Source organism: Aulonocara stuartgranti (assembly GCF_965226115.1).
Source record: "Aulonocara stuartgranti genome assembly, chromosome: 4".
NCBI classification, from domain to species: Eukaryota; Metazoa; Chordata; class Actinopteri; order Cichliformes; family Cichlidae; genus Aulonocara; species Aulonocara stuartgranti.
The window spans coordinates 17,443,845-17,452,890 of record NC_138942.1 but is presented as its reverse complement, the minus strand read 5'-3'; positions in this window follow the sequence as shown (position 1 = coordinate 17,452,890).

The window sequence follows — 9,046 nt, the reverse complement described above, 5'->3', positions numbered from 1 at the left end:
AACTGAGTAGATGTCAGGCGCCACATCTCACTGGATCAACCTTGTTGGGGGGAAACTGGGGTCCCCTGCCATGTGAGCTCTCTATGCTTCACTGGCAACCACAAAATATTTACAAACTGCAAATACAACGGCCAAGATCCCTGCACCAGCTACAACTGCTCTTTTTACCTGTCGCAGGGATGTTTCTGCGCTCTTTTGCTCAACACCGTTAAGCATTTTGACATTCGACTGACTGGAATCAAGCTGTGACCATGTTTGAAGTTGAACTAGAAGTCTCGGTGCAGTGTGCTTGTGTATGTGATCGCGATCAGTCAATGTCGCACAGAAGAGGATTGATTGGAGATGAATAATGTTCGTCATGGGGGCAGCTAACAGGCCATGTGGCGTTTAGAATTGGGAAACCCAGTTTGAGTCTGTGACAAATTTATCACTTTCTCTGCACCTGTTGTTTGAACTGCAAGTCTGTGGGTTGCTCAGCATAATTTTGAACTTGTCATAAATTACAAATGAACAACTTTCCCCGCATGTAGAAACGCACCCGCGTTCAGTTCTCCATAAACTGCTGCCTGGAGCCTCATGCGGTGATTTTCCCTTTTAAAATTGTAAGCACTTACTATCTTTAAACTCAACTCCATGCCTGGTGGCAGCAGGCATTAACATGAGCATTGATCCCGTAATCATTGTGTTTATGCCAAACTCCTTGTGGAATCCAGACAGTTTTGATCACAGCAAACATCTCAAAGCTGCAAAAGCTCGTAATGCAGCACTGAGACATCTCGCCTACGAGTCTTGTCTGAATGAGACAAGAGCTGTCATTTTTAGCTACAAAGCTCTGTGCTCAGGGACCTTCATTCAGTCTGTTTGAAGGCTCTTTACACACAAACACAGGGACACGCACGCACTAATTGCTGCCTCTGTCATCTTGATGACTTCCCTAAATATTCAAGGTTTGCATCTGGGTTAATTACACCTTCCTAATCCCTGCGAATCTACCGCATGGTTCAAATCGGCCTCTATGGCAGACAAGAAAGGCTTTGTACTGTTTATGTAATATAACCAGCTAAATGTGTCACTTTTTAAAATTTTTTTCTTTCAGTAAATACAATGCACAGGGCACAGGCAGCTCATGCCTTATGCAAGCGTGGCACAATTTTTCAGAGTGAACAACTCTTGAATGTGCTTTATTTTCTGTTTAAGTAGCAGATTTAACTTGTATTGCAGGCCTTGAGGAGATTTGTGGAAGTGTCTCATAGAGTGAATTCAACTTATTAGAGCCAAGAAGTGGCCATGATGTCTTAGTCAGTGCTGAGCTGCATGAACCTACGGGCAGATTGAAGACTGATCAAGCATTTTGCTTACAGAAGGTAAAAAAGGGGGGGTTAAAGGTGCGCATGCCTGTGCATTTTTCTGTGGCTGATTAAACATAGATGTCTAACTGACCCTTTATCTTGAACATATTTACACAGGCTTTAAAACCCTCCTTGAAATCTTTGCAATGTGTAGAGCAGTGGAAATTTTGCAATGTTCTCTATGCCTTTGAGTGGCACGCCATGTGGCTATAATCCATGAATCCCATGGGTGCTTCTGAAGCATGCGACAGAGATGTGATGGTGTCTACAGCTGAGTTATTCTTTTTAAATGATGAGGATATCTTTGCTTTCCTGCCGCAAGGAGGGAATGGATTACAGCGAAGGCTAAATTGTTATTTCAAACAAAATTTCACAATATATGCTTCAGTGTCTTTGAAACACCCCCCTTTTTATGAGGATAAGCTTCGAAAATTGAAATAAGATGAGAGATGTACAATCCAATTTTAAATTCAGGGATAGATTTGCCAGACCTTTAGCTTTGCCTATGTCAAACAAGGTGGGAAAGTGGGACAAACAGCTAGCTCTGTTCAACAGTGTCAGAATATGCACCTTCAAGCCTCCCTAATTAACACTGTATATTTTGTTCATTCAATCAATAAAAGTGCAAAACTCATACTTTCCTGTTTTATGAGATGTTTATCTTCAGAAAAAGCAAAAACTGAAAAGGTTCTGCTAAAAAATAGTCTAAAATTTGACATCTGGAAGACGGTAAATTGTCAGTTTAACATTATATTTATGTGGATTGATTGCAAACCATATGCCCTGCCAGTTAGTGAGATTGGAGCTGCTGTTATGTGGATTTTGTTGCTGTCTTAAAGAGAGCCAGGCCTGATGCTACACAATAATTTTCAGTTTTTCTTGTAAGCTAACTCGAAGCAGGTTCAGATCCATGCTGAGGATGGCGTTTTGACAGTAATATTCAATGGCATCTTTTGCTGAAATATCACATAATTCCTCTAAATTCAGAGGGTTTTTTTTGTCATCCACTTTTCTTCAAGCTTGCCAGAGCCATAAATTGACATTCTTTAAAAGAAAAAGGTTTTGCAGCAACGTCTTAAGCTCATAAAGTATATATTCACATTCATATCCATCCAGACTGATTACATCAGGACCTTAAAATGCTGTTAGCAAGGGAAAAAAGATTGCTTCGGTTGTCCATAGCCTCGTGACGAATGACTTGTATGGACGTAGCCTGCTATCAATTATGCATAATTTACTGCAGTTAATGCAAACAACCTTGAAACTTTTGTGGGGCGTTGGCAAAATTAGTCAGTCTGAGCTTTCATTGCAATCAATCATAGCCACTGTTACTCAGGTGAACGATGGGCTGCTTGGAACAAACCAAGACTCTGCCAAGTGTCTGCCAGCCCCTAAATCTCCTCCAGCTTTGCATATGAATGGCATTTTAGTGTCTTTCTCACAGAATGTATAACTTTTTAATTATGCACTGACATTACCTGCTATTCATGATGCATTTTTCCTCAAAAACCGAATTTTGTAACAAGAAACAAAGCTAAGTTATAATCAAATACGTAGTTTCTCTCCCTGGATTCGGTGTATTGCCTCTTGGACTTGCCGTATTAGTCTTATTCTGTAATTCGTGCTTGTTCTCAGGTAATTCTCATTAGCCGTACATCTGTGCATGGCTCAAGTTTATTTTAAAATGAATAAAGGGTACTGGCGTTGCTGAAAATCCCACAGTGACAAACATCTTACAGAGTGGGCATGCAATCACTGACTAATCAGTCCAATCCATTCATTAACAAGGCAGGCTGTGTTTAAGCACACATAAACACAATGCAAGCCAGGCACATTTCTTCAGGCTGCATCAGCTTTAACCTTACCCAGCATCCTCACATCCATGTGGGATCAGCAGGACGAACATATGGGTAAAGAGTGATGATACTTACCTTGGCAGTGAGGCTGTTGATCTCAGCTGCCTCACTCTTATAGTATCATAATCATTCCCCTCACACTATTCTCTGACACACAGATGCTTATTTTTCATTCTCTCAGTTACTCTGCAGATCCCATCCTCTCCCTCAGTGCTAGAAGCTCAGACATTGAGCTAAAGCTATTGTTTTTTTTGGGTTTTTTTTTTTTCAACTATCCACTGAAACACACTCAACCATGTTCCTCTCTCCTCGTCTGTCTCATCCACCCAAAGCCTCTTGTCTGTCTTTTGTTCAGACTAAAGCAACAAACCGGAGTTTGCAGCTGGATCCGAAGCATAATGGGCTTACTTTCAACCAGTGAGAACAAGAAGTTCAGATATTTAAAAAAAAAAAGCAAGCAGCTCTATATATAGAACCTGCATGGATTTACGTCCACAGTAAATAAATAAAAATGTTTTTTTTTCCTTCCTAGATCCTTTTACTGATGAAAGCCACATGATCTGCTCATGTCAGGAGAGAGCAGGGTTTAATAACAAAAGCAAGAGTACGCATGTGTGTGTGTGTGTGTCAGTGTGTATGTGTGTGTGTGTGTGTGTGTGTGTGTGTGTGTGTGCACAGTCCTTTTGCTGAAGGGAGGATGGGTTCATCTGTTGGGTAGGAAATGTTGGCTGGTGGTGATTTTGTTAGCAGCGGTGGAATGATCTAGATAATACACTTATCCACGCCCCCTCTGGGGGTAGGAGAGCCACTGACATCTGATTAGATTCCACAAAGATAAAAGGATCATGAAGAGTCACATGTTTAGTTTATTATTACTGGGTGACTTTGTGAATCTATCTTATGAATCAACATCAGATAATAAAGTGATGACTAACTGTATTTAATCTTCAGTCAAGAAGTGATGATTGGTTTACCGCACTTGTGTTTCTACCTTGAACGACTTACTGGAAATGAGGTGACTGTTATTTTAACACATTCCCGACTTAGAGCTTTCTTTCATAATTACTCTTGTTACCTTTCAAGAATTTTGTCTTTGATGCCAGGAGTGTCACAAATAGACATATGTGAGTTTAGGCCATTAATGAATACTTAAAAAAAGTATTTTCTTAAAATACTGGATATTTTGTGTATGTGTTAGGAGACTGGTGCAATATTTGTTATCTAGGGAAACAAGCCTTTTTCTTTCTTTCCGAAATTTACACAAGACTATTAATACCTTTTTATGTGATTACACTACTGTGCAAAAGTCAAAAAAGGCATCTCAAGGCATCCCTCATTTCTTTATTTTTTATTAATAAATGGGTAGAAGATGCTGCAGTTTATTGAATCATCTGCAAATATAAAAAAGAAACAGTATACAAAGCAAAAATGGAGTTTGTAGAATCCTAACAAGCTTGAAAGTCAATATTTGGTATGACCACCTTTGTTCTTTGTTTTTGTGATGTATTTAAATATTCTTCCAGTTCCTTACGGTGGTAACATAGTGTAATGGTTTACACTATGGCTTAGTTTTCTAACAAGAAAAAAGATTCCTGGTTTGATTCTGAGACACAAAATCCCTTTGGGGTTGTGTCAGGAAGAGCGTCTAGTGTGAAAACTGCCAAATCCAACATGCAGTGTTTACAGCTGTGGTGACCCCTCTGTGAGTAAAGGAGCAGTTAAAAGTAGCTTTCAGTCTTCAGGAATAGTTCTCCAGGCTTCTTGTAAGAAATTCAAAGCTCTTCTTTGGATGTTGGCTGCCTTTTGTTCTGTTCTCTGTCAAGATGATCCCACACTGCTTCAATAATATTGAGGTCCAGGCTCTGCGGAGACCAATCCATGACTGATAGTGTATATCCTACTGTGTGCTTTTTCCATCCAGGTGTTATTTTACTACATTGGCAGTGTGTTTGGGATAATTGCCATACTAAAAAATCGTATTGCATGATGAACCTGATGGTATTTTTCTGTCTTTGTATTTCAATGATTTTTGACACCACCATCACCACCACAACACCACTGGCTGACGTATAGCCTCAAACCATGACAGAGCCTCCACCTTATTTTGCTGCTTAGAGAAAAAAGGTTGACTTTTTCTGAAAGTGTCAAAATCAACGTACCAGCACCTTTAAAGCGAAGTCTTTTTTGTTTCTGTATAAAAAAAAAAACAGCCTAAAGCAACACAATATGCTTTTCAACGGACAACCCTCTCTCAGTTTTGATTATATTTCCACATACCTGAATTAGATTTAGGCGTGAAACTAGATTTTTGGGATTACATTTAGAGGAAATGTAACATTCAGCAACAATTTTGTTTCTTTAAAACACAGCTGGTGTTGATAGTATGTGTACAAAGTGCTCATTACATATGTATCATTATGTAAAACATCATATATAACAAGTCACTGTGGGGTTTGTTATGTAAAGAAAGAAACAGTGATTTGACATTTTACTGATGTACCATTACTGATGCATGTACACATTTGTAACAGCTCAAACATTTCTTCTTCCATTAATTGTTGGCAGAAAAAAAGAAAAAAGAATGCTACAGAAATTACTGAAGAAGTCACTTGGATGAGAGATGAAACGTAACTCCCACTGAAAACGCTACATCCAGATGAACAGAATCAACTTTTTGGGATACAGAAATGACACTTCCTTCAAAATCTATTTGATGCTGTAGTTTAGTTTCAGAGAACTTTAATTTCCAGGAGACAGACTAAAGGTGAAATATGTGGCTGACTACCACCTCCTACCTCCACACAGGAAGGAAAAACGAAGAAAAAGTCTCACTTTAAAGCCACGGAGTCTTCAGTCATAATACCATTGTGAATATGTCAATTTAGGTGCCGCAAGATCTTTTTTCTGCTCTGGTTACAGCTGGGCAGAACCAAAGCATCTCATGCCCCCCACCTCCCCATTTCACCTACTGACTAAGCTGCCTACTGACAGGAGGTTCATGTTTATTGTGCAGGAATGAATATAGTATTGATCGTCTGATCTTAATCTCAGCAAAAGTGCATGTAAATATACCTCTCAGAAAGCTGAACCATTTTAACCATGAATCATATGTTGTTCCTCCAAAATAAGAGAAGCCTATGTGGCAGCGCTAACTCTAGAATAGTGTGGAGCTAAGTCTTTTCCAAAGAAAGACTGTTAATGAAATGAAAACCAGCAGGTGACCATATTTCATTGTAAATGTTAGAGGGACACGAGGGCTGTTTTAAAGTCAATGTGTTTATTTGTTGCAGGGAAACACACAGGTGTTTTGGAGCAAGTAAAAAGGCAATTTTAGTGATGCACAATAAGAGAGTTATTGCTGCAAAGCTTTGCTGCTTCTTGCAAGACAGATAGACAAGTGTTGAGTTACAATTTGCCGTCCACACAGCCTGAGGGAGAGATTTCAGCTCTTTCTCTGTCTCTATCTCTTTTTTAACTGGCAGAAAAAAACCCCCACATATTAAAGCCTGTGTTTAATATTTTTCTTAATAAAGTCAATGCAGAAATCTTATATTGTTAGCAATGTAAATAGTCTCTGTAGGAATACATATCAACCCCAGAAATGAGGACAAAGTGTGTGATTAGACAAGGCATTAAGAATAGATGTGCTGAGGTTAAACACTTTATATTCTGGCTCACAGTCGGCAAACTGTGAGCCTTGTAATCTGAGCATGAAGACGTGTCAGATTTATGATTTTCTACTCTGCTTGAAAATACCCTGTACTGCTTAACAGAATAAAGATGATTTGATATCTCCATCTAGAATCTGCAGGATCTTTGATCTTCAGAGAGGGGGCATTGCAAACTGTCATGCAGCAGCTGTTTCCTCTCCTGTGCTGATTAATTTGTTCATCCCTCCCTCATGCCATCGCCGTCTTTGCTCTTTTTTATTCTTATTCCCCCAAAACAACATTTACTGTGCTCATCTCTGGGTGCTGTGCATAAATAGCACCAAAAGGTACAGCAGGGTGGTTTAATCTTTTCTTGAAATCTGCAAAAAGACAAACTACAAACAAACAACAAAAACTTCAAAGTGATCTAATAGTAACTCATTTAGAGGAGGCTACATGTTGTCTTGGACAACCAAAAAGAGAATATACATGTGAATCTTTTAAAATAGTTGCCAAACAGAACCAGAGATGGGAACAGAATGCAACATTTTTGATGCATAATTTTATAAAGGCGGTGATACAACCCGAAGGGAGTTTGTGGCTCCCACTAATAGTCTGTGACATCCAAGAAAACAGCAGTTTTCAAATGCCTTGGAAAGCCTCGCCTTCTGCACAGGCTTTTCTTCTATAAGGCTTTAATTACTGAGCCAAAGGACTTCTCTGGTCTCAATTCTGAAACTTGTTTATCTCACAGCCTTTACATCGCTCGTTCTTCCGGGCTCCACTGGGATACTGCGTGCATGAGAGGGTGCTAGCAGCACATTGGCACTTTAATTCTACCCCCATCTCCGCATACATCTCCTGAATTCTTCCAGTGACAATCAAATTTGATTTTAATTACATATTTTCACACACTTCGACACAACCTTTGGCTATGTTGGGGAAAGCCTGCTGATCTGGGGCACTGAGAGGAGAATACACGGATGCGAAGAGTGGTCTAATAAAAATGTACCAGGTGAATTTTTCACTGTCACTCTATCCAGTCAAATCTAATAGTTAAATAGAGAAGAAGGCAACAGCACTGAATTGTTAATTTGTTTTTAGTGATGTAGTGCTACCATTACATCTGCAGCAGCTGTTGAAATCGTTTCTTCATGAACCCTCCAGGGCTGCGCTGCTTGGAAATCTCCCTTCCAAACTCCACAGCAGTGGGTGAAAAACTTAATAAGTGGAACAAATTTACTCTCCAGACCTAGCATGGCACCAAAGCTCTCTGTCACAGGCCCACATACACTGACACACAAACACATACACTGTTTATCCTGTTGAATCATGCTGCTGTCAGTGAAACAGATGATAGCCGTAAAATTCAAAGATGATGCTTTGAGCTTAATTCCCCTTTCAGTTAGATTTCATTAGTGCCATGTAACACCTTCTGCAAGATAATTTGTCTCATACACAACAATCAAAAACCTGTGGAATAACGTCAGAAATTAAAGGGAGAGGTTGGATGAGAAAGCAGGAATCAGTTTGTCAGAAGTACCCACACTGGAATAGTGACTTCTTTCTCTACATTTAGGTGGTTTAAGGTGTGGTTCCAGAACTTGGAACAAAAGCTTAGCCTCTAGGGCAGACGCCAGGATAGACAACATCCAAACCAAGTTTTCCTGTTTTGTCTGTGGATGATCCAGATATTAATCCAGATACAGTATTGTGCGGAAGTCTTGGTAAATGGTAAATGGACTGATTCTTATATAGCGCTTTTCTACTCTCACGGAGTACTCAAAGCGCGCTATACAACATGCCTCATTCACCCAATCACACCCATTCTCACAAGCACTTTATCTACACTTAGTGCTTTCTAACAACATTCATATACATTCATACTCCGATGGATGCATCGGAGAGGAAGTTGGGGTTAGTATCTTGCCCAAGGATACTTGACATGCAGACTGGAGGAGCCAAGGATTGAATCACCGACCTTCCGATCAGTAGGTGACCTGCTCTACCTCCTGAGCTACAGCCAAGTCTTAAACTGCCATTTATGCCTTTCTATTTTTCCAAGGACCAAGACTTTCCTGTAATTTATTTAAAATGGTCTGTCTGAAAGTATTTAAAAGTTTTTCTTTGGCTGGTTTTTCACTCATTTTCATTTCAGTCCTTGTGTCTGACCAATTTAGGATCAGGTGCA